Genomic DNA, 26526 nt, shown 5'->3' on the forward strand with positions numbered 1-26526 from the left:
TTTCTAATGTTAATGAAGTTCAAATCAATGATATGTTGTTACATGGGTTGTGCGTTAGGAACTGAATTTGGAAGCATTTGTCTGATTTTCAACAATACACTGGACATTTGGGAAAGATTTGCTTTCTTGTAGAAGTTTTATTGCATTATATTTTCCATTAGATTCATGATCCATTTGAGTTAAGTTAGATGTGGTGCAAAGTCTTGATCAATATTCATTGTTGGGCTGGGGATGTGGCTCAAGCGGTAGTGCACTCGCCTGGCATGCACGGGGCACTGGGTTCGATCCTCAGCACCACGTACAAATAAAATAAAGATGTTGTGTCCACCGAAAACTAACTCTAGAAAATTAAGGACAAATTACCATATTGAAAATACTGCACCTTCTGATCCTCGGCATGATACATTTCTACATTTATATGAGTCTGTTAACTCTTCTAGCAGAGTTTTTGTTGCTGTTGTTTAATTCTCACAGTACAGAACCTGCACATTATTGGTCTGGTCTCTACCCATACATTTGACATTTTTGATGGTTACTGGTATTTTAACTTTAATTTCTGATTGTTCCTTGCTGGTGTATGGAATCATTTTTTTAGCATTTTTCTTGTGTCCTGCAAACCTCCCCTATGCTCTTACTAACTCCTGTGGCTTTGCTGCAGACTCTAGGAGATTTCTGTACGGTCCTGTCATGTACCGACAGAGTTCTACTTCTTTGCCCTTCTGTGTGCCTTTCTTTTTTCTTGGCTTATGGCACTGGCTAAAACGCCCAGTGTAGTGCTGAATGGCAGCACAGTGCAGAACATCATCTCCTGTCCCTCATCTCAGGGTAGACGATCCCTTAGGCCTGAGCAGAGGCTCTCTGCCAGGTTGAGAAGTCCCCTGTTACTCCAGGTTTGCTGAAGTGGACATTGGATGTTGTCCCACGACGGTTTGGCAACTCTGGGGACGATGGTGTGATTTTTCATTGGCTTGTGGTGAACTACGCTGTCAGACTGTGAAGCGCTGAGCTGCGTGACGTCCACTGGGTCATGCCTCTGGGTTGCCCTTGTCTGCCTCTTGTTTAGACGTTTGCATCTGTGTTCATCCTGGGGACGCGTCCCCACCTGGTTTGACTCTCTGGGTTTAGAGGAGCCATCTCCTGTGAACTCATCGTGACCGCCTCGCCTTCCTTCTCCCTGGCGGCACTCTTGCTCTCAAAGCCGCTGGCCTGCAGTGGACGTGGCCACTCCTGCTTTCCTTGCACTGCTGGGAGCCGACCTCCTTTCACCTCCTTGGGTTTAGCCTGGTTTTGTCTCTACTTATGAGAAGAGTGTCTGCAGCCGTGTTCAGTCAGGCTTGGCTTTTCCACCCGACGTGGCGTCTTCTGCCTCCACGGGGCAGACAGCTCACAGGTGAGGTGAGGCTGGGTGTGGGAGCCCAGGTCGGCTTCACTCTGTCTCAGCAGCTTCCCGTTTCTGCAGCCTGAGGTCCCCCTCCTCGGGGCTGAGTAGCTGTGGTTCTGTGCTGTTTTCTTGCCTTATTTTCTGTAACTCTTGTAGTTGCTGCTGTTATTTCAGCAGCAACTACAATGGACCCTTGGATGACATTGCCATACAACTGTTACTTTGGGCTTGTAAAATGTATCTGGCATGTTTCAAAGCTCACCTTCGAATGTCACTCCTCTGTGTGAGAATTTCCCACAGGACACCTCCTTCTCTCTCTTCGTCTTTGTACTATGTCATAAAGCTCAGTTTTATGTTATAAATGGCACGTTGTCATTTTTAACTCTCGCTTGTTTTAAGGGACTTAGGTAATGAAAACACACTGCTCACTGACCTACGTGTCCATGGCCGGGTGCCAGGAGCCACCCACGCAGCTGCGACTTGGTGATGGCTTCCTTGTGCCTTGCCCTGGCCTCAGCCTGACCTCACGTCTCCTCAACGTGGAGATTTCCTCTGATGCTTCTTGTAGGACACTCGGCTGGTGTTGTGGATCTTTTCAGCTCTGCGTGTCTGAAAAGCCGCGTCACTTGGTCTTTGATGACACATTCAGGTTACCAGGGAGGCGCCCCCGAGCTCTGCAGGCGGTGCTCCTCCCTGGCCCCTGGCACTGTTGCTCAGCATGGCAGTACCTGCCCCGACCTCACACCCAGGTCCTGCTCACTCTTGGCCTGCAGCCTCCCTGTTAGCAGCTGCAGCTCCGACAGCTGGCTCTTGTGCTCGGGTGTGTACGACTGTGAGTTGGGAGTCTTCTCCCATCTCAGGACGGGTTCAGCCAGCAACTTCACAAACGTATTCTTTGTCTGCTGTCTCTCACCTTTGCTTCAGCGGTTCCGATCACACGTGCAAGGCCCCAGAAGTTGTCAGGGTGCTGTCCCTATTTCGGGGTCCTTCACTGTGCCCAGGGGTCATCTGCTGCTTTCCTTCAGCTCACTGCCACCTGCGCAGGGTCAGTCTCCTGATCCCACCCGGCACGTTCTCTTCCCAGACGCTGTTGCTTTCATCTATAAAAATGTAATCTGGGTTCTTTTAACGTCTTCTGTCTCTACTTATGCTTTTGAATATATAATTATAATAATCATTTCCACCATCCTGTCTGTAATGAGTTGACTGATGTCTCTCCTCACTGCAAATTTTATCCCAGCTTCTTTCTGGGGCTGATGGGCTTTGATGGAATCCCCACGCTGTGAATTTCCCCTTTTGGTGCTGCTGATGTGCTTTCCTGGGAGCACCTTGAGCTATTCTCCAGGACGCAGCTGGCTTGCTGGGTCCATTGGGCTCTGGGCAGCCTTGGAACGACACGCAGTCTGTGACCAATTATGTTCTGCCACTGAACCGGACCTTCCTGAGTCCTCTGCCCAGTGTCCCAGGTCCCCAGGCTTCATCTGGGTGCCTAGGGAGGGCGCAGGGCCTGCCCTGGGTGAGCCCTGCCCGTGGCCCCTGGGTGGCTTTGCCAGGGTTCTCACTGCCCCTGCTGGCCCCACTGGGAGTCTTCGTGCACCTGCAGGTCACCCCCGCGGTGCTCCGCTCTGCACTGCTCAGTCCTGCGGCCTGGTCTCGCTGGCCTCTCAGCTCTGACACCTCGGGAAAGGCTCTTCCTGGTCCCCTCCTGCCAGCCCTGCGGAAGCTCTGGTTGGGCAGGAGCCAGGCGCGTGGGCTGGGCTCTCTGCTTCTGCTCCTTCACAGTCTGCTCCGGGGCTTGGAAGCCGGCCCTGCGTGTGATCTGTCTGCTGAAAGCTTGCTGGGTTTGTTGTCTCTGAGAGGCGGGCTTGGCGGCTCCTCGGCACCTCGGTGGGAAGAGGAAGTCCACCCTCCTTCCTCTGCCTCCGCCCCCTATGCCAATCTCTAGTGATGATGCAAGGCCTGGCCCTCCCCTGCCCCTCCCCTTCTTTCCACATGTCACTTTCTCCCCTTCACAAAGGAGAGAGGGTCAGGCCATCACCCCCTCCGAGCAGTTAAGGACATGCAGGTCACCCACCAGTGGCCTCTGGTTCCTGGAACCGTGCAGCTCCTGGCAGGAGCACAGGGAGCCACGCAGCGTCACCACGGCCTGGGAGGGAGGTTGGCAAACTGAGAGTGGGGGAGAAGGGCCCCGGCCTCCAGGGCCAAACCCAGCATCTCTGTGTTTCAGAACCTGGGGTCTGTGAATGACAAAGACGTCCACTAGGAGAAGCCCGTGTGATGTCCCAGAACCCCAGGCAGGACTGTGACCACAGGGCCGAGTGGGGTAGGGATTGAGGTTGGAGCCGGTGTCCCAGGTGGACCTGAACCAGGGCCCCTTGGGCACATGCAGTGTCAGCCACACTCACCACGCAGCAGGGCATCATCAGATCCAAAGCCGTGTGCGTGTTGTGCACTCAGTTAGGAAACGTGGAGTGTATTATCAACAAGTTCTATGTATATCACACTTACTATAATGTCTACTGTGGTAAAATGGCATGTATCTTTAAAATCTGGGTCTTCTTCTGGCCTTTTATTCACATCTTGACACTGGAGCTCATGTCTGGTGTCGGGGAACCATTCTCAAATGCTCCTGAGACCAGCTCAGCCTGCGTCTGAGTCACTCACCTTGGGGAAATGTGAACGTCCACGCAGGGCTCCTGGACAAAGTGGACAGTCCATATTTCATGTAAAACACAAGGTACTGGTGTCTAAAAAAGCACTCAATCTTATTCCTGTTAAAACAAGTGCATTGTTTCCCTGAAATAAAATGTGCATTGGGGACAGATACCCTCCTCTTCCCAGTCACTCAGGTACGTGAGCATCTGGAACACCAGAGGCCGGGCCGTGGGCCTCACCCTTCATTGGCTTCCGGCATCTTGCTCTGCACAGCTGTTTGAGGGCCCCAGTGAATGGACCCTTGGATGACATTGCCATACAACTGTGAAGTGGGCACAGCCGGGAAGAAGCTCGGTGCCACCTGAGTCTGCTTCTCACTGTGCCACCAGGTCTGGCAACACTGTCAGCCTTGGGGGCCGCTCCATGTTCTCGTCTACCCCAGGTCGCTGTGACTGGATCAATTGCATTGACAGTGGTAGGGTAGTGACAGCAGACACTTGTAACCCAGATGCTTGATCTTGCTCCAAAGTAAAATTCAGACACAGCCATCACTGAGAAAGAACCACTTTAAAAAAACTTTGTAGGATAGAAAGAGCATTTTGAAAAGCGATGTTTAGGAATGTTGTCCTTGTCCTATGATCTTTTAAAAGATTTTGCAACAAAGTGATGTATAAACTGTTAAAAACTTGCAGACTTATGCACTTTAAAATTTTGGAAACAAAAAATTCGTAAGAAATGTTAAAATTGTCAAAACTGAAATTTAATTATTTCAGTGGTTTTTAACTACATTCATGGGTTTTAAATATCTATCTTAGGTATCTACCTGTCTGTCGATCCATCTACCTATCTGTATAAAATTGGTAGCAAGAGCAGCCAAGGACGTGTGAGAAGGGAACCTGACCAGCTGTTCTTCAGTATGGTGGGATAGGGTACAGACAGAAGAGGAAGTGTCCTCACAGCCAGTGTCCAGTGTAGAGGCCTCCTCTCCTTCCCCTGGAGATGGAGGTGCCTCTGTGAGGTATCAATCCAGCTATGAGAGGTCCTAAATGCATTTAAAATTTAACTTAGAAATTGAGATTGAAATTGCTCTTTCATAAAATGTCAGGGAAAATTTTAAGAAATAATGTCCTATTTGAAGATATTTTTTTCTCACTCTAAAAACATTCTTGAAACATTTCAGGAAAGTTTGTACTGTTCACAAATTAAATACCTGTTATATATAATTGTGGTTATGTGTGTGTGTTACCCATGTCCACATTTATGAGCTGTGTAGGGTGGAGAGAGCCGTCACGTGTATGTGTGGATGGCACTGCTCGTGGTTGAAGGGACGCAGAGGGTGCCTGCCTGGTGACGTGGCAGAGGATGCAGGTGCCTGGACGGTGGTGAGCACTCTGCCTGTTTCTCACTGCAGGTCTGCACACCAGCCCTGACCTCCACTTTCACAGGGAGCGTGATTTTTCTAAAGGCCCATCACAGGTGCAGAGAGTGCAGGATAAATCAAAGTCAAGGTCACTTACTGCAGCTCATGCCCTGGGACCTGGTCCTCCCTCAGTGAGCTGCGAGGGTTTCAGCTTTGAGTAGCGAGCGGGGACACTTGTTTAGGTCAATGGTATTTCTGGTTTGTGCCCCTGAAATTGTAGCCTCCCGAGTCCTGCTAGTGTGCATAGACAATGGCACTTGTGAAATCCTACCCAGTGTAGGTTTCCGTGGGCAGGGCACGGGGTCACCACCTTCCAGTCAGAGAGAGAATGGAAGCACAGCTGGAGGAAATTGTTAGAGAAAGTGCCGCGGAGGTTGGCAGGGCCATGACCCAAAGCAGACCACAGGTGGGTTAGGCCCTCCCACCTCACCTTCAATTGCTGGGCCTCTCGCTCCAGAACCAGGGCATGTTCAGGAGAGACTGGGTGGGAACCAGGGAGTTCATTGTCCTTCAGAAAATGTGGATGAAAACTTGTACATTTCTACATTATCTAATTTTTAGAAGAGTTCATGGCCTTCATCAGAATTTGGAAAATTCATGACCCGTCATGACCCAAGACTGGTCTGAGGTGGAGCAGTGCTCAGCCCTGGTTCAGAGCTGGGCTGCAGCCAGTCTAGTCTCAGTTTGGATGCGGCAGACAGGCCGCACACAAGATACAGAATTAGCATCATTAATGGATGATTGAGAGTGTACAGAAGTAAACGTCAAGACATTCACTAAGCACCGTGTCCTGCGTCATGAGTTACACAGAGTAGAACGCTGGCCTGGGGCGGGGGGCAGCTCAGTGGCTGAGTGTTTGCCTGGCATGACCAGGCCCTGGGTTTGAGACACAGCACTGCAAAAGGAAAGAAAAATGAAAAGGAAGAGAGGAGACTGGCCCAGTCAGGCTGCCCATTGGACCTGACATTCCAAAGTGGCTCTCTTCTCACAAAGGACGAACATGGGCACAAAGAAGCAAACACTTCTGTTTTTTTCATGTTTAAAAAAATTTTGATTGTTCTTTTTCATTATACCTGACAGGAGAGTGTATTTGACATATCACACATGCATGGAGTATGAAGCCCCATTCTTGTGGTTGTACGTGATGTGGAGTCCCCCAGTCCTGAGTTCATACGTGAACATTGGAGGAGACTGATGTCGCATCCATCCCACTGTCTTTCCCCTCCCCCGCCCCTCCCTCGCCTTCATCCCCCTTCACTCCAAAGTACCTCCAACTTCCATACCCTCTCCTACTGTGAATCAGCATGTGCACATCAGAGAGAACATTCACATTTGGTTTTGGGGGATTGGCTAATTTCACTTAGCATGATAGTCTCCAGTTCCATCCATTAACCAACAAGTGCCATAACTTCATTCTTCTTTATGACTAATATTCCCTTGTGTATATATACACCACATTTTCTTTATCCATTCATCTGTTGAAGGGCACCCAGAATGGTTCCACGGTTTAGATATTGTTAGTTGAGCTGCTATAAACGTCGATGTGGCTGTGTCATTGTAATATGCTGATTTTAAGTCTTTGGGTATAGACTGAGGAGTGGGGTATCTTGGTCAAATGCTGGTCCCATTCCACATTTTCTGGGGAATCTCCATACTGCTTTCCAGAGTGTTGCACCAACTTTCAGTCCCACCAGCAATGTATAAGCGAACCTTTTCTCCCACATCTTTACCAACATTTATTGTTGCTTGTATTCTTGATGACTGCCATTCTGGCTGGAGTGAGATGGAATCTCAGTGTAGTTTTAATTTGCATTTCTCGAACTGCTAGAGATGTTGAACGTTTTTTCATATATTTGTTGACTGATCATATTTCTTCTTCTGTGAAGTGCCTGTTCAGTTTCTTTGCCCATTTGTTGATTGGGTTATTTGTTTTTTGGGTGTTAAATTTTTTGAATTTATTTGTATATCCTGGAGACTAATGATCTATCTGAGGTGCATGTGGTGAAGATTTTCTCCCATTCTGTAGGCTCTCTTCATGTTCTTGATTGTTTCTTTTGCTGTGAAGGAGCTTTTTAGTTTGATACCATCCCATTTGTTGATTCTTGATTTGTAGGAGTCTTGCTAAGGAAGTCAGCTCCTAAGCTGACTTGATATAGATTTGGACCTACTTTTTCTTCTATTAGGCGCAGGGTCTCTAGTCTAATTCCTAGGTCCTTGATCCACTCTTGAGTTTTGTGAATGGTGAGAGATAGGGGCTTAACTTCATTTTGCTTCATATGGATTTCCATATGCACCATCTGTTGGATAGGCTATCTTTTCTCCAGTGAATGTCTTTGCTGCCTTTGTGTAATATGAGATAACTGTATTCATGTGGGTTTGTCTCTGTGTTTTCTACTCTGTACCATTGTTGTACATGTCTGTTTTGGTGCCAATACCATGCTGGTTTTTTGTTACTGTAGCTTTGTGGTATAGTTTAAGGTCTAGAATTGTGATGCCTCCTGAGAAGCCTACACCTCTAATCCTGCAATTAAAGGTCAGGTCTGAGCAGGAAGATGCCTCATTATATCTGTGTTTATAAAGTAATCCAGATGCATAATAACAAATGATGCTCAATAGTTGTATTTCCAGGGCACTCTGCACCCTAAAGACTGCATGCCCTGCCCCTAGGGGAGACCAAGGCTGTACCAAGGTAACACCCATCACCACGACTTCATGGTCCAGCCACCAGTGGGCCCAGCGTGGCATGTGCTTCTGTCTAGGGTGGCTCATTCAATATGGCTTTGATAGTTAACAGAGAACTCGCTGTCACAGCACAGGTCAGGGCTTGTGTGAGGTGGTTCCAACATGCACACCTTCACCACGAGGCAGGCTAGTCTTCTTGCTCTTGGGGACGTGGAGGACATGTGCAGGCCATGTAGCAGGAAGGAGGGCATGTGGATGATGAGACGCTGATATGCACATCAGGAGACAGTGGCCTACGCAGAACTGCACGTACCTGGGTGGCTGTGCGTTGATTCTGGGGCCTTTGGGGACCTTCCCCGAGGGGCAGTACTGCCCGCAGTTACTGTGTGTGAGCTGGCGTTAAAGGAGAAGCCCGGAAGCGTCGCTGCTGACTCAGTGGGATTGGGCCCCTGGTAATGAGCACAGGAAGAGCGCAGGCGCCGTCTCCCCTCGGCTGCCTCCAGGCCAGGAGAGAGGACGATTCCAGCCCAGTGCCGGAGCCCTGAGGGAAGTGTGGGCACGTAACAAGGGGTGTACCCCCGGGCTGCTGTGGGGGCGTGTTCTGCAGGGTGACTGTGACTTCATCAGGTAACAACAACCAAAAGGACAAACTGGAGACCAGAGAGGCCCAAAGACAGGAAGAGAGCCAACACTGAGAACGCTGGGAACGCGAGGACTGAGATTGCTGTAGTGAGAGGCGTCAGGTGGACCACAGCCATCGACACCAGGCTGCACGCCAGAACCAAACCCCAAGGCCGGTTGGACCCGGAAAGGCTTGGACTTGACCCGGCAGGTGAGGAGCAGGACAAGAACAGGTGGCAGCTCCGGCCAGCGCCTCGGGCTCCCAAACCTGCCCTGGCTCAGTCCCAGGAGCGTGGTGGAGAGAGACGGGATGTTTTCAAAGCAGGTGATGTCCACCATGAAGACAGCTGGCCCTCCAGTCCAGGGCCTCCACACCGTGGACTCAACCAACTCAAAAACATTGGAGACAGCTTGAACACGCGCAGCTTCTTTTTCTTGTACTTTTTCCTCAAACAGTTGCTGAGTAACAGTATTTATATGGCATTCACCTGTGTCGACTGCTCTGGGTAACGGAGAGATGATTTCAAGTAAGCAGAGGTCGCGTGGGTTCCATGTAAACATTACACCCTTTTGTCCAAGGAACTGGAGCCTCCGTGGATTTGGTGTCCTTGAGGGAACCTGGAAACAATCAGCTGCAGACACCCAGGGACCACTGTGGCCTAGAAATCTGAGAATAAGTGTCCTCCAGCGTGATCCTCCCTTGAACGTCTCTCGCAGTGTTATGGTCTCCCCCTCCGCTTTTGTTCAAACAGGGAAAGTGGTCCTCTTCCTGGAATCTCAGGGTGGGCAGGCTGGATTCCTTCTAGTGGGAAATGAATGAAGGAACCGACAGCACCCGATGAGTACTTCCTCCGGTTCATTTGCAAGAATGTTTCCTTCTATCTCTTGGCTTCTGAGAAAAGCCTGCACTTTTTGCTACTGTAGAATGAGTATGCACCACTGAATACCAGGTGGAAGGGCTGCTAGGGAGGACTTCCGGGCTTCAGTATATATATGGAACTCAATGTAGAGCACTGAGTCTACACAGGCTGGAACCCAATGTGCACCACTGAGTCAACACATGCTGGAACCCAGTGTAGAGCATGGAGTCTACACACACTGGAACACAGTGTGCACCATGGAGTCTACACACGCTGGAACCCAGTATAGAGCATTGAGCTACACAGGCTGGAACCCAGTGTGGACCACTGAGTCTATATAGGCTGGCACCCAGTGTGGACCATGGAGTCTACACAGGCTGGAACCCAGTGTATAGCATGGAGTCTACACACACTGGAACCCAGTGTGCATTATGGAGTCTACACAGGTTGGGACCCCGTGTGGACCATGGACCACACTGAAAGCCAATACCGTGTTGCGAACCCAAGGGAGAGGGAAGGGAAGTGTTTTCAGATAGAGAAGACATTCAAGAGTTGTTGCCTGCAGACGTATTCTCAGGGAGATCCCCCAAGACTCTCTGGTCTGAGGAGATGATGATGGCCGCTCGACCCCAGGGGCCATGCGGACCATGGGGGCCACGGGGTGACCCAGCCGTTGGCTAGCAGTTCACTGTCTTCACAGAAAATAACCCACACAGTCATCCTCACCTACATGCTGCCTGTGCTGGCTACTGCAGGAGGACACATGGGGCAGCGGGGCTGCGTGGAGGACGGTCGCAGACATGGGGACCTGGTGTAGCAGCTGCAGTGGGTGCGGCTCACACGTACAGCCCAGCAGGGGTCAAGGCGCAGTGCAAAGTCCACACAGCGGATCCCAGCAGGCTCAGGGGTGGTCACCAGGAAGGCGACATGGGAAACGTATGGAGCATGCATCCTGCTGACGGTCATGCTGCGACTGGGAGGTAGTCAGTGTGGTGACAGCAGTCAGGGACAGTCATGCTGGACTCGAGTCCAGCACTACAGAGTGCTGCACCGAGAGCCGCAGCTGAATGTCAGGACACAGAAAGGCTGAAATGGAGGGTGGAGGAAACACACCACTCAGCGCCAGCCGCCAGGGTCACTCTTGGAAGCTTGAACAGAGTGGCAGTCCTGGCCTCAAACTGGCCAGGAGGATTTCACCTGGCCAGGCTGGGCAGCCTGTGTGGCCAGGCTGGTGGACAGTGGCTGCTGGGACGTGGTCTGAGCTGTTTATTCTACGACGGGGAACTGAGGTCGCCAGGACTTGGCGAGGCACCTTCAGTCTGACCCACTCAGTGCCGAGGGGCGAGTGCCCAGCTGTGTGGAGGAGGCGGCTGTTCATCAGCTGCAAGTTCAAGATCTGCAGGAGGCGGCAGGAGAGCAGAGGCCCTGGGAACTGCGAGCTTTCCCCTTCGCAGAATCACTGGCTTTAGCTGGTTTATTAAGAAGAAGACGGCGAGGCTGCTTGGAAGGATTGCCAGTGCAAGAGAGGAGCGGGGCCCTGGGATGCTCCCCGTTTCCCCGGAGGAGGGTACCGTGTGGGCCGCCTCTTCCTCTGCTTTGAAAAGCAAATACTCTTTGATATGAGATATTTTGAAATGCCATTTTCTAAAGTTAGCAAGAGATTTTAGGAAAAAAAAAAGTTACCATGCCTACAGAAAGGTTGTAGGGCTGACCGCACGTTGAGGCCTCCTGTCCCTGGTCACAGTGAAGCTACACATGGCGTCCTTGTGTTCAGGGCCGGCCACAGCCCGCGCTGGCCCCAGGGAAACAGAAGTGAAGTGTGGAGCTTGTGAGCAGCTCCACCCAGGGCCCTGGGTCACCCTCCTGCACCTTCAGTGGACAACAGCGCAGCCCAGGATGGAAAGGACGGCCGTGGGGAGGCAGGGCTTGCTCTTCCCCTGTGGGGTCCCTGTGACGGGGAGAAGCCTGGAGTGTGTGGAGCTCCTGCCGGGCAGCTCCCTGCGGTGTGCCAAGGCCCCTCTCCGTCTCCACCCACCCTGGCTGCTGCCCTCCCCACCCCAACGCCCATCACACCGTGACCTCCTACTGTGCATACCAGGGGAGCAGGTGCTCTGAGAGGCGGGCACACCGAGGCCCTCCCTGTGGGAGGAACTTCTGAAAACAGAAGGTCCCTGCAGGCCGCACGGGCTCCGACCCAGGAGATGCACCGTCTGGCTGCCCCTTCCTCCCTGCACACCTCCATCTGGGAGAGGCCCCACCTGTGTGGGACCTGGGGCTTCACAAAGAGACCTTCGGCAGTCCTGCTGAGTGGTCCCCAGGGCTGCGTGAGGGAGCAGGGACAGAGACTGCTCAAAGTGCCCCCTGGCTTGCACTGTGGAGTGCCCTAACGCCACAGCGTTCCTGCAGCACAGGAGTGCCCAGGTGACGAACAGGAAGGAGGTGTCATCTCACAGCCCTGGGGTGAAAGCACAACCCAGGTGGGATGGCTACGGTGCTGTGAAGCCTGGGGTGGACCTTTCCTCACCTTTGCCCGCGTCCCTTGGCTCCTGGCCATTGTTGTGCCCCTCGGGCATCATTCGCATAGCCATACATCCTTCTTGATGATGCCCCCCTGCCTTTCTCTGAGAGACCAGCTTGTGTAGACTCCCATGATCCACACTGGGTTCCAGCGTGTGTAGACTCCCATGATCCACACTGTGTTCCAGCGTGTGTAGACTCCCATGATCCACACTGTGTTCCAGGGTATGTAGACTCCATGCTCTACACAGGGTTCCAGCCTGTGTAGGCTCCATGGTGCACACTGGGTTCCAGTGTGTGTAGACTCCATGCTCTACACTGGGTTCCAGCCTGTGTAGACTCAGTGGTGCACACTGGGTTCCATCCTGTGTAGACTCCATGCTCTACACAGGATTCCAGCATGTGTAGACTCCATGGTGCACACTGGGTTCCAGTGTGTATAGACTCCATGCTGTACACTGGGTTCCAGCCTGTGTAGACTCTATGGTGCACACTGGGTTCCAGTGTGTGTAGACTCCATGCAATACACTGGGTTCCAGCCTGTGTAGACTCCATGGTCCACACTGGGTTCCAGTGTGTGTAGACTCCATGCTATACACTGGGTTCCAGCGTGTATAGGCTCCCATGATCCACACTGTGTTCCAGGGTATGTAGACTCCATGCTCTACACAGGGTTCCAGCATATGTAGACTCAGTGGTGCACACTGGGTTCCATCCTGTGTAGACTCCATGGTCCACACTGGGTTCCAGCGTGTGCAGATTCCCTGTTCTACACTGGGTTCCAGCGTGTGCAGATTCCCTGTTCTACACTGGGTTCCAGTGTGTGTAGACTGCCATGGTGTGTGTAGACTCCGATGGTCTATAGTGGGTTCCAGCATGGGCTGAGCAGGCAGTTGTTGGGGATTTCTGGCCTTGGGGAGGGTTTCCTTGAACTCTGGTCTCTGTTGTCAGGTGCCTGCAGGTGACCCCCACTGCCCCTGCCCGGGTTCCGGGTCCCCTCATGAACACGTGGGGCTGGGGCTGGGGCTGTGGCTGTGGCCCTGAGCCTGCATCTTCCCAAGCACGGCCTTGCGCGGCCCCCTCTGGGTTCTGGCTGCAGAGCTTCCTCGGGCTCTGTCTACCTTTGGGCCCTGTGTGCTTTCCCTCATCTTCTCTCTTCACAGACATCCATCTTGATTTTTTCTAATCCATTAAGTCACTGATTTACTCTCCGGTCCACAGGCATTTTCTGTTGTTAATTCCATCAACTGAGTTCCTAATTTCCATTATTCTAGTTTTCAGTTCTAACATTTTCATTTCTTTTTAAGATGATTGTGCTCAGCTCCGTGAGCTGCTGCGTCATAACTGGCTTAGCTCCCTCTCAGGCAGTCCCCTGCCTCAGGACTGCTGCCTGCCATCTTCCTTAGCTTTGGTGGCTCTGTCTGGTTTCCTCCTTTCACTCTGGCTGAGCCAGGGGCTTGGAGGAAGGGGTGCCTTTCCCAGGCTCTGTATCGGGCTCCCTCGGGGAGGCTGGCTTTGCTGCCTTCACTGACGGACTGGGGCAGAGCAGCCCACCCCGCGCACCTCTGTCCCCGGTGAGACCTGAGGCTGTGGTTCCGTGCCTTTGGGAACCCAGCTGCTTCCAGCTGTCCCTCCCCCAGGGACACAGCGCAGGGCCCACTGACGGCCCTGGTGTTTCCTGGAGACTGCCTCTCACTGGGCTGTGAGCCCCGGGCTCCCCCTTCTGCAGCTTGCCCCCACCCTCGGCTCAGACTCTGGGTCCTAGGGGCCTCTTTGGTACCAATGGGGCTCCAGCTGGAAGGAGGGGTGCTGATGCAGGCCGGGGCTCTGGGTCCTGGCCTGGAGTCCTGGCCTTGGACTCAGGACGGTCTGAGGCCTGCAGGTGGGCCACACAGCCTCCCCGTCCTGGCCAGCAGGAGGATTATTGTGAAGCAGGACTGTGGGTCACAGCAAGAGCAGATGCCCCCTTCCCCAGCCCTGAGTCTTATGTTGCATATTAGGTCTGAAGACGGTCACTGGCCAGAGCATTCCCAAGGCCCCTTCAGCATTTGTACCCAAGAGTTCCCTGTGTGAGGTGACAGCAGCATTTCATGTCACAGTGTATGTTTGTCCCATTGTGAAACCACCCCCACCTGGTTCTTAGAGTGCTTGGTGCAGAATCAATGGGAGGGTCTCACAGCTGGCAAGGAAGCTTCTGGAAGGGTGCATGTATGACCGTCCCTGGAGCAGTAGGCCCTGCCCCTCCCTGCCCCTAACCTCTCAGAGCCTCACTGTGGGCTAGATGCTGATCTCACAACAGCGGCAAAGGGCACTCAGCCTCAGGGCTTCCCGTCCCCTCTGTGTGCAGCAGTCCAGGAATTAGCTACAAACTCAGTTCCCGTGCACAGTGAACGCTCCAGCATTGAAACACATCTGGCCTGTCCTACAGGAAGAGGCTCTGTGAATGATAACTATGAAAACGCCAATCATTAGGGGAGCAGCCTTATGGATAATTAGGAGAGCATTATTGTTACGTAAAATCACAAAAAAACCAACTGAAATCGACATTATGAGGGACCAGCACACAGCAGTATTGTGTGGGCAAGAATGAACTAACATGCAACAGCGAACAGAGAATGGGAGGGGAGAAGCTAAGGCCGCAGGGGCCTGGAGCCCCGCCTGATATGCTCTCGTAGCTCTCCTGCTCATCACAGTCACTACTGGACCACAGAGGGGACTGCTGGACCACATTCCCAAGGTATCTGGTTGGACTAATTCCTCCCAAATACATTTACAGAGAACATGAGGCAATTCAGCTCAGCCGTCCGGCTCTGGGAACTTGACACCTGTGGCAGGGTGCACGGCAGAGCAGGTGCTGAAGATAGCCCCTGTGCCTGGCCCAGGCTGCAGCCCTCCTGGAGGACTCTCCAGAAGGTGCAGCTTCTACCCAATGCCAACAGGACTGAGGGACTCCTCTGGCAGGCGTGCTGTTGTCCGCCCTCCAGGGTGGCACTTCCTAAATGTGCAGGACAGGAGGTTGTTGGGCACTTGTGTTGTGCTTGCCTGTCTTTGTGGATGCTGAATAGCTGACCTTAGGCTCCCTGGGCCAACCCATGTCTGTTGAGAGCCACAGCCGAAGGGGCCCCAGCAAACTTCCAGCTGCCAGCTGATTGGATCCTCTGCGGTGATGCTCATTGGGCTGTTTCCCTGCCCTTTCAGACCACGGAGCTGCTCATTGGGGGACTCTTTTGGCTCCACCCACGCGACCCAGCCAATCGGCCTCAAGAGCGGGAGGAGTGGGGGGGTTGAGAGGCTTGTGGAAAGCCAGTGGTGGCAGTTGGGGCTCTGAGGGTTTTCCTGAGGAGCTGTGTGGTGTGGCGTGTGTGGTTCTAAAAATAAAGTTCGTTTCTTTTGACAAGTGGCTCCTGATTGTGCCCAGCCAGGCTGCGGCATTTGGTGGCCCACACGGGGAGCGACTGAGGGTAAGTGATAAGGTAAACTGCTCGCCCCTGAGGGCAGGGTGAGAGGATGGGGAGCCATTTTAAGATTCCTCTTTTGTTTTGCTTCACTTTGTTTTAAGTTGCCTGTCCCTGGAGATGAGTGAGACGGAAGAAAAACCGCTCACATCTGAGGAACAACTATTTGCGTCTGAGGAACAGAGAGGGAGAAAGGACGGATGCACATTTCAGGAGGATAGAAAGGCTGATATAATGATTTTGTGTGGTTCCATTTTTGTTTCATTCTGTTTCGGTTTTGTTGGTGTCATCTTGTTGGGTTGTATTATAGTAGAAATATGGGATCAGAAATTAGTAAAAAACAAACCAAAAGAGTCCCCCAATGAGCAGCTCCGTGGTCTGAAAGGGCGGGGAAACAGCCCAATGAGCATCACCGCAGAGGAGCCAATCAGCTGGCAGCTGGAAGTTTGCTGGGGCCCCTTCAGCTGTGGCTCTCAACACATGTCCTGGGGAGTGGTCCTCGGTGCTGTCTTCTGCTAGATAGGCTGGGACCTGGGAATGGGATTTGGGGGGGAAATCTCAGTTGGAAAATGCAATTCTCTGGCAAGCAAGCTCTGGCAAGGCTTCCCATGGACGTGCCGAGGGTCTGACTCCACTCTGTGTTGACTTACCACACTGGCTTTCACCCACACCGCTGCTGCTCCACCCCCTGCGGGGCCTGTACCTCAGCGCTGACCCTGGCGTGGGTCATTTGGTATCCTCCCCTGGGAAGAGGAAGGTCCCTCTGCAGAACGTTGTGGACCTCTGTTGTGGAACAGTGAGCCCAGGAGGCTTGGGCCGGTGCCCTGGGTGCTTGGCTAGATCCGAAGCTGTCTCACAGAATGCTCTGCAGACCCTACCCAAGGGACGAGGCTCTGACATTTTCCCAGGGTCTGTACTGCTGAGGAAAAGCAGATGGTGTTTGCGCAGCAGACTCAGACCTGACCTGCTGGCTTCATCACTTCCTGTGACCCGATTCTTCACAATCTGCCACCTGCACGGGTCCCAGAGCCAGACTGGCAGGCGTGCCCAGCTCACTCTCTGTCCCATGCAGACCTCCTAAGAGCTTCTTAGACCAATGAGAGTCCCCTGTGTGTGGCTCGTACAGGAAGCTCCAGGCATGTGCACAGGTGTCTGCTCTGAGCTCATTCCTCATTCCATCTCATTCCTCATCCACTCACTTATTTATCAAATAGCACTGACCTCCCATGTGCTGGGCACTGTGAAGACACCAGGTAGAATATGGTGGAAGGTTCTGGATTTCAGAAGAGAGGTAAAGAAAATAAATAAATAATTAGAAAAATTCAAAATCAGGGCCCTGAATGAAGGTGAAATTGAAGGGCAACACAGAAAACACCGTGTCGATCCTCACAATAGAGAGGTATAATGTGCAGGCATGGAGTAAGGGATCCCACCTGAAGTGGTGGGTGCAAGGGCCCTGGGGTGCACACAAAGGGCTTAGCATGCATCTGTGCAGGAGCTTCAGGCTCTCCCTGAGTGCTATGGGCCTCAGTGGTTTGGGATCCAGTCCCCTTGGTAGTGTTCATACACAGAGATTTTTTTTTTTATGAGAGTTATAGCTACCGTATTAAAAATTAAAGCCCAGACAGTTAAAAACATCATTTATTTGCTTATTTATTTACTTATTAAAATAATTAAAAACCCATTACACATTAATAGAAGCCGTATGTGTCTATGAAAAATTGCCGCATTTTCTACAGCAAGGACACGTTTTCAGAAGGGCCTGGCCTTCCCTATAGCGACCTCCCAACGCAGTCTTCACGGGGAGGCCGTTCACTTGGCCTGGGCTCCCTCACGCTGCATGGCTGCTCTGCCGACACAGCTGGAGATAATCCTCCACCCAGTTACGCTGGATCAGGGCAGAGCTGCGGAACCCTTCAGGGTATGTGGCACCAGAGGCCCAAGGCCCCACTCTGAGGACTGCCCTGGTGGGACACGTGTAAGGACAGTCAGGATCGGGGAGGGTGGGGCCTGGGCCATCTTGGCTCCTGGGGAGCTCAGTTCGGTAGGAATAGGGCTTCTTAGGGCCTCAGTGGGCAGTGCGATGCTGTCCAGCTTTAGGAGGACCATCCCAGTGGCTGGTGAGGAGCATGGAGCAGAGGGAACAGGCCTGGAGCTGGCTGGGAGCTGCCTAGACTTGTGTCCTTGGGTCTCAGACAGAGGGGCACCTCCCAGGCAGGTGCTTCCGAGTCCAGAGAGCGTGACTCTCACAGGCCCGGAGCCACGCAAATTCCCACGTGGCAGATGCCACTTTTGTCTTTGGCTCCTTGTGGAGAGGGACCCCCACACTCCCACTCTGCCCTGCCCTGCTCCTCGTGAGCCCCTCAGAGGGGGGGTGCCAGCTTCGGTCCCAGGAGCTCCTGCCAGACCCAAACCAGCAGGAAACTCCAAGCCCTGGATCCGTCATCCGCCTGGTGGGAGGCTCTGCAGATCCTGGGCCCCAGGGACACAGGCCCTGACCTCACACTGGGCCGCACCACCAAACAGCAGAAAAAACAGCTTCAAATCCTAGTCTCTCATGAGTCAGCCATGTTACAACAAAATTTTAGTAATACTGAGGAAGATGCATCCTTATGTCTTGTGCCTACATAAATATGGAGTTTTGGAATAGGAAGGGTATATGTGTGTGTGTGTGTGTGTGTGTGTGTGTGTGAGAGAGAGACAGAGAGAGAGAGAGAGAGAGAGAGAGAGAGAGAGAGAGAGAGAGGGAGGGAGGGAAGGAGAGGGAGAAAAGAGAGATTTTTACCAGTTGCACATATATTTATTTTTAATGTGAAGGCTTTATTCAAAATGGTTCAGCTTGCAATGGAGTGAGGTTGGACCAGCCTCTAAAGGAGATCTTAAACTCAGTGTTTGATATTTAATGTAGACCCAAGCAGATGTATAAGATATTCGGGGCACTCACTGGGGCACATTTTTGGGAAGGAAGCTTTTGAGAGCTTGGTGCATAAGGTAAACAGTAAATCTGGTGAGCAAGGCGGCTCTGGCTGGAGAGGGTGCTGAATTGGAGGACGAAGCTTCCAAATGAGCATGTGTGACTTTCACAGTGTATTTTTAGCTGGCTCTTAGGTGTCTGTGCCTCCTCTCTTTCCAAAATCATCCTTAATTCCCCAGAGTGTGCTTGCTCCCTCTGCCACTCACCGCCCTGCACAGAGCCGCTCCTTTTCACAGTGGCTAAGCTGGCTTCCTCTCTGCAGCTCATCAATACGGAACTGATTTGGAGCTGAGCTGTATAATAATCAGCCTTTCTGCAGCCAGCCCCACACTTGCCTGGTAATTAAGGCCTGATGGTTGTGTTGACGGCAAATGAAAGAAAATGGCTTTGTTCTCCCCTCCCCGGGCTTGATTGCGGGTTCTCGCTCTCACCTGGATTCGACCCGTTCTGCATTGTGCCGTGATTGCTGGAGTGCCAGTGATTGCAGTCCTGGCAGATGACATTTCCATGCAGCACACTCTGTACGGCTCCGGAGGGAACTGACAGAGCTGGAAGCTGGGGAAGCTCATCAAAGGCAGATTTAGGAAATGCCTGCGTGGAGGTGGGAGCCTAGCACCAAATACCAGAGCCTTTCCTGTGACATTTGCTTTTACGTAAGGGGCTTGAGTCTGCAGCCCGCTCACCTTGCATCTGCAATCCAAGAAGAAAGGGCCCTGTGAGCAAGAAATTGCAGGCTAAGTTCATCAAGGCCAGGTTTAGATCATACCTTTTAAAAAATCCTCAGTCTGCTTCTCAAGAGAGGGATCAGAGCAAATAAAACTAAATAACAATGAACTCCCTTCAGGAGCCGGCACGATGTGTGCTATTTCATTGGTAAAGTGCATTGCTTGAAACCTGTGTATGACTTCACACTGTCTCCATCAAACCCTGGTGTGCAGAGAGGCAGAATTCGCTTTTGAAGGGAGCATTTCAATCTCCTTGGCCTTGGTATTTGGACATGAAGGAGCTGCCCCCAGGTGGGAGAAGTGTTCAGGATCACAAAGCAGAACAGTCAAAGCTCAGCAGGCATCCTCCAGATGCGTCAGCGGGAGGAGTGACAAGAACACCCACACCAACAGCTCGTGAATGTGCTGGAATGCAGCTCCATGGGGCAGAGGGGTCCGCACGCTCAACCTCGTTTCACACCAGGGCGTGGAGGAGGGTCTGGGCGGCTCACACTAATGCAGAAAGGAGACCAAGCTCCAGATTCCACTCAGAGAGACTGACATCAGGGACTGCAGGAAGCTGTCTGCAGATGGGGCCACTCTTTACCTGTCTACTTCCACTTTGCCATCCCCCAAGACTCGTGTCCAGCACCGTGAGCAGCAGGCAGCCCGTTACAGATGTACCAGAGGTGTGGGCTCGCCGGGTCACTGTTGCAGATCTTATCCACCAATTTCTGCATGTCTGGTATTGTGCACACAGTGTGGCTTCCAAAGGTGGTGGAGAGCACAGCAGAGCACTGGACCTACAAGTAGGGGGCAGGGGAATCCCGAAGCCAGGTTTGGCCCTCTGTCCATGGTCCTGACCAGACAAATGGATCAATGTGCGCACAGAACAATCAATGTATTGTGAATCACTCGGTTTTGAGTAGGGATATTAAACACAAGGAAGTAACATAGGCAGTGTACTGAATGGCTAGAATGTTTTAATTGTGGAATATGTAGCTGTTAACAGAATCAATGTGCTAAAGATGCCCCTGACCCTCTGACCACCAGGGTCTTCTTGATATGCTCAAGGTTGGGTGTGCATTAGGGGTGTGGGGAGCACCAGGTTCTTATGAGCATACCCTGGGCCCTGGTTGCAGGTGCCTGTGGAGCTGGGCTGGTCGTGGCAAAGCCTGCAGTGGGCAGGGCCTCTGGAACACTCAGGTTGTGTCCGACCACCTTGGACAGTGGTCTCACTCCTTCTGAGCTCTGGGGCCAGGTTGTGCATCTCTTTACCGCCTGTCTTTCTAGCCTGTCTCGGTTCCTGTCACTAGGCCAAGCTGGCATTGCCCTGCTCTTCAGCTGAGTTTTGGTAGGGAACCACTGTTCCCTCCCCAGACCCAAAGGGACAAGCAGTGGCCAAACAGAAGCAGAGTTGGCATCCCTAGCCTGCTGAAAACTGCTGAGAGTGCCACCTTGTCCTTTGGCAAGTCCAGGCCATGTATTCCCCACACCCCATGCCTAGCCTTGTCACCATGAGGAAGGAGACTGATGAGGTCTGGCTTACCCTCTCCAGCCGTCTTCCAGGCTGTGTGGACAACTGGTATCTTTAGAATCAATGGTGACTCACAATGTGGGCCATCCCAGGATGAAGGTCACTGTATGAAGCAAATTCCTTAGAATGTGATGCTCAGGGGTGGATCTCTGCTCTAGGGCCTCAGGGGTCTCTGTGGGTCCTGGTTTTACCTTCTGGAGGGCAATTGTCCCTAAACACCTCCAAGGGATCCTACAGGAATGGGACCTTGGCTGTGGCTCCTGGGGCACAAGTAGAGTCAAGTCTGGGGTGCACTGAGCTCTTGTCCTAGAGGCTGTTGCTCAGGGTGCCTGGAAGCCGGCCGCCAGGTGGAACTGTGGAAATACCCAGCCAGGTGTTTCAGACCCAGAGCACCCCAGATCCACTCCCAGCTCCAGGATCTTGGGCAAATTACCTTCCTGAAAATCAGCGCTTTCTAAAATAGAGCTAATCTCTCTCTTGTCCTAGTCTCAGGATTGCTTGAGGATCAAATGAAGGAATTTAGCATGCAAATGCTATAACTCAGAAGTCCTTTGCCACTGGGGACAGCTTCCAGGGGGACATATTTGTACAGAGGAGTCTCATTTCTGTGTGCAGCTCCTGCTATTTCTTTGTAGAGAAAATGGCTAAGAGCTCAGAGAGCCACCTCATGCTCGGCCCTCATCTCAGGACAGAGCATTCCTGGGCAGCAGAGTTGTGGGAGACAAGCCTCTGTTGGCAGGACTTTTACTTGAAGGCACAACCTTCATTTAGGTTAGCCTAGTAACACATTTAAGCCACAGTTTCGATCATGGCCCTTGACAGAGTAATTTAACGTTCTCAGAGAGATCTTGCAGCTACAATTCTGCTTTTATACCCAAGGATTCCTTGAAATTCTGTGGAGTTCAGTAAGCAATTGATAACACCATCCCGCAAGCTGCTGTGTCTCAGAAACAGAGCTAGCACCCTCTTGTGAGCACACACACACTGCACACTTGAGCACACATTCCTTCCCACGTGCCCAGAGCCCACCTGCATCCAGGTATTTCCCTGCATTCACATGCACACCCAGGACACCTGGCCAGTCCCGAGTCCTGGGCAACACTTCTGACTTTCCTGGTGCAGGTGGCTGACTTGTGTCTCTCCTGTTGGTCAGCCAACATCTACGAGAAGGCGCTGTGTGTGAGATGCTGTGCTAGACAGCGTAAGAAGCCCAGAGCAGTGACATCCACAGTGTTACGGAACTCAGAGCCCACTGATCAACATTATTTTATTGAGTCACTTAACACAGCCCCCACCTCTGGTCCCTGGTGATGTGAAGACGGGCAGATGTGATTCCATCCTTGTCTCCAAGGACTGGCCGTGGCCATGGTTGATAACAATGGCAGTAGCAGAGATGTGACACCTGGAGAAGCTGGTGGGCCCTCCCCTCTAGATGGGGAGACACTCCCTGGGTAGACTAGCTCACAGTCCTGGGTGGGCAACGTGGTTGGAAGACAGCGCTCTCCTAACTCAGAGGACGTGGCCCACTGAGGCTGGAGAGATCTGGAAGCCTGGGGCAGACAGGCCGTGGGATGCGGTGAAAGTTGAAGCTCTCAGGGAAGCTGGTGTGGCCCCAGCTGAGAAAGGCTGGTCTGCTCTCCAGGGCCTGGGGAACATGCCTGTCCTCGCCCAAGGCAGCCACCAGCAAGACGGTGAAGGGGTGCCACACAGCCACGTCAGCAGGCCGCGGAGCCCAGCAGCAGGGCCAGGTCCCCTTCTGGCTCCGACTCGCTCTAACCCTCCTCTGCTCGCTGGGCTTGTTTCCTCAGCTGTGCGCTGGGTGTGATCCTGCCGCTCCACAGTTTGCCCCAGAAACCCCGTTTGCCTCTGATCCGTGGTAATGCAGGGTGGGGGTGTGATGACAGTAGAGTCACCCTGACAGGGGAGCCGCCAGGCCGGGGGCTTCTCGCCATGGGCCAGAGGAGGGACAGGCCTGGGGAAGTAGGAGGGAAGGGGCCCTGAGCTCAGCGAGGGCCTGGGGGGCTCCAAGCAGAGAGAGCCAGGTACTGCAGGAAGCACTGGGGCATGACAGGCAGAGCCCCAGCTCTCCATGAGGAGCGGCACCTGCAGTCCTGACAGCGCAGGGGCAGAGGGAGTGCCAGCTCCGGGCCGGGAGGTGGTTGAAGTCTCATTCCCAGTCCTCTAACTCATACCAGGGCTTCCACACCAGGAACTGCCGTCAGACATGAGCAGAGGAACCCAGAGTTCTGATCTGTGGCTGATGCCCATCTTCATGCATTCAGCCACATGAAGAGCCGCTCACATGGGCCCGCTGCCGGGGCTGTGCCTGGTGATCACCGCTCTCCGCAGGGGTAGGTTGCGGGACATGGCCCACCTGGCGTCTGGCACACCCCCAGCCCTGCGCACCGAGTGCAGGACACATGCAGCCACCGGCACCTCTGTGCGTGGTCTTGATGCCAAGATGGCACTGCCTTCCTGTGTCAGCTTGCTCAGGAGGGAGGCTGTTTCAGGGAGCTGGAGCAAGAATCTCTCACTGCACTGGGGTTGGTGGGGTTGGTGTGGCGGCCGCAAGAGGGTCCCAGCCTCACTCTTCACCTGCTGTGAGCCACTAGCCTCTCATTACCCCAAGATTTTGGAAGTGTAAAATTTTAACCTAAATGTATTAGTCATTCTGAACAGTGATTGATACATTACTTTTGAACACAGTGATAGATGTGTTTAACTATCATTTTTCTTTTTATTTTGTTATATTAATGCTACATGAATTTGCTTTGGTGATAAAATATCAAGCAACTGAAAGTATTAAGGAAAAAGGGAAAGCCCTCCTCAGTCCCAGTGGCCTGCTCTTCCTCCAAGATGATCTGTGGTGGCCGGGGTCTGTACCCTCTGGGCCTACACTTGCACCTGTGTAAACCCAGGAGTGCTCCCGGTTCGTGATCTGCGTGCTTAGCTAAAGGGTTGTGTGCTGGGTGTTGCTCTGCCCTGGCCATTAACGATGCCGACATAGGTCTGGATTGTCTTGTCCTGATTACCATTGGTGACTGAACGAGTGCAGCACGTCTGGGCTTTATTTTCTGTTCTATATGATGCTATTGGAAGGGCCTCACAGCGCCTGTGTTGAGACTGGGGTCGTTTGGAAGATGCCAGACCCAGAGCTCTCGGTGGCATGTGCACGTCAACACTCCCCTCCACAGGCCAGATTCTTGACAAGGCTGCCCCAGGGACATCCACTACACCTCGGTGGGCGGTCACTTGCCTCACCATCACCACAGCCAGCAGACAGCGCCCCCCACAGGGGGAGCACCACTCACCTGCCCAGGTGCATTGCCCTGAGGACCCGAGTTTCCCTTTCCAGTATTGGTTTTGAGAACCTACAAAATGGTAGCTGCAGACACAGGTCTAAGCTTAGCAGCACCTCGTAAGGTAGACGTCAGATAAAACAAGTGCTGTTTTCAGCTACAAACAGCTCTGCACTGCAGACCACAGGTGCTCTGTTCCTTCCCGCTGTCGGTTGACATGTTGAAATCCTCATCCTGGATAAGATCAGGTTCTATTCTGAGTACCAATACTGCCACGTGGTCCAGAGGACTCCTGAGATCTTACAGTACCAGCATGGGAGGGCCACTCATCCCTTCTGGATTGCCCAAATCCATCCCCACACTCCAACAACCAAAGTCATGGGCAAAGACGTAACTGATTTGGACTTTAAACTCATTAAAGAGGTGAAGGAGCATTTAACCATGAGCAGAGGGTGATTTAAGTATTTTCCTGCGTTATTCTTTTGATTCCTGTTGTTTCATTTTTTATCCATCCCTATAATAATAGTTATCATCCTTATGATTCCTTAAGCCCAAATCACAATTTAAAATCAAAGTAGTTTCATACACAAACTTCAAAGCAGGTAGAATCATGTTCAATTCACAGGTGAGGAAACAAGTCAGGGGCAGAGGACGGGCTAGGAACAGGCAGAGCTGGAAGGAAAACGCCCTGAGCCAGGCTTCTTTCCTTCTGAAGCTTGCGCGTGACAGCCCTTCATTCACATTTACCTCTGCTATAGTCGTCCTCTTCCTGGCCTGTGTTGTCACTGTCACTCTCTGAACATGATCATTCCTTCTTTCTTGAGAGTCTGGAAGGGAATGCCTTGCTTTCTGTAGACCACTGGGAATGTGTGTCCTCCCAGGAGCAAGTCCTACCAAGGAATGTCCCCGTGGAAGGGCGACTGCTGACATTACTAAGACTTGGCCCTGAAGGAAACACAGCCCTTTACTCAAGCAGGGAAGAGCAACTCAGGTACCACAGACCCAAGGCCGTACCATGTGTCCCTCTCCACCACACCCTGAGCCACCTTCTCTGTCCATATATGAGTTAGAAGCAGCAGCCCCAGAGTCGGGGACTTGCGTGCCAGCCAGGAGGACATGCGGTGGCTGGCCTCCAGCACCCGCGCTCAGACACTCTGCTCCCTCCTGACGTAAGGATCACAGGTTGAACCTCTTAGGTGTGCAGAAGACATTTTAAAAAGCGGATTTCCTGTGCAGACTACAGGAGGCAAGAGTCTAGGAAAGCCACAGGGGGGCGTGGAGTCCTTGGGTAGGTTCCAAAGGTTCGTGGGGCTGCGTCTCTGCACTGACAAGCCCCCCTGCTCGCTGGGCCGCACAGGCCAGACTGCAGCAGTTGTCTGGCTCTTACTGTTCAGTGTTGCGGGCCTGAGGAAGAGGCACTGTCAAAACACATCCCTCATCTCTAACCAACCCCCTGCAGAACTTCTAGGGAGAAAACATAAAAGGCAAAACCATTTCCACTGGAGGTTAATCCTTCAGCATTGATTCACATCACCAAATGGGCACACGTATGTGTCATTTCAGCAAAACATCAAAGCAAAGGGTCTTTCTGCAACAAAAATGTCAGGAGAGCCAGATGGCAGGTCGGTGGGCACAGAGTGAGGTACTGCTCCCGCCCAGAGTCCCAGTAGCACCTCCTCTCTGCTCCAGGGCCATGGGGACACCTCCTCAGCCAGTCTCTTTGTCCTGTGGCCAGCAGTGCCAGCTTTATAGGTGCTTTTGGGGTAGAAAGTCATGTGTACAGCAATCCCTGATGCCACTTAGCCAGTTTTCAGGGCCACAAAGTGCCCGCACTGTGCAAACAGAGGCCATCTGCGTGGAACGAGAGTGACACTTCCTGTACAGATGGCCCCTGGCTAGAACTCTTGGCAGAGCACTCGTGCTAAAGGATGTGTCTTGCATTTAGCCCACTCATGTGGTTGTCGGGTGGATATGTGGATTCAGAGTGCTTCCTTCAGAGAGTGTCAGAGAGCCTGGCTGAGCTGGGTCTCCCAGACCCAGGAGGAGCAGCCGGCCGTGAGTCAAGAGCAATTACTTGAAAGAGCCCTGGTATTATTCAAAATCAATAATGAATGTCAAGTTCCTATGCTAATTGCTTTCGTGTACTCTGAATGAGAAAGTGTGGGCCAGTTTCTAAAAGTCAAAGAGGCTGGACTGCAGGAGATGCCCACTGACTTCAGGCTGGTCCTCGTGGGCTTGGTGCTGACACTCAGCAGCAGCCAGGGAAATGCACAGGTGCCTCCCTCGCCACCGTCCCGCTCTAACCCGCGACTGAGGGGGGAAGTCATGGTTTGCCCTAGATAAATCCCCCAGGGTCCAGGTGGCTGTTAGGGGGAATGACTGACACCGGAGTGTGGGGGGACTTTTGCTTTCATCAAGAAA

At 52.5% G+C, this 26526-nt stretch overlaps 1 protein-coding gene across 28 annotated transcripts in view; it reads left to right on the plus strand.

The window, feature by feature from the left end:
* Myt1l (myelin transcription factor 1 like) overlaps positions 1 to 26526 on the plus strand; it is a 340605-nt gene that overhangs the window by 80277 nt on the left and 233802 nt on the right. Inside the window, exon 1 of one of the 28 annotated variants that reach the window (XM_048804899.1) lies at positions 25735 to 25747. The exons of the other annotated variants lie outside the window; for them this stretch is intronic. The gene's annotated coding sequence lies outside the window, so the exon portion shown is untranslated. Of the gene's footprint in view, positions 1 to 25734; positions 25748 to 26526 lie in introns of those variants that run through there. 28 annotated transcript variants of the gene reach the window in all.

Source organism: Marmota marmota, unplaced genomic scaffold, assembly GCF_001458135.2.
Source record: "Marmota marmota marmota unplaced genomic scaffold, marMar, whole genome shotgun sequence".
NCBI lineage: Eukaryota > Metazoa > Chordata > Mammalia > Rodentia > Sciuridae > Marmota > Marmota marmota.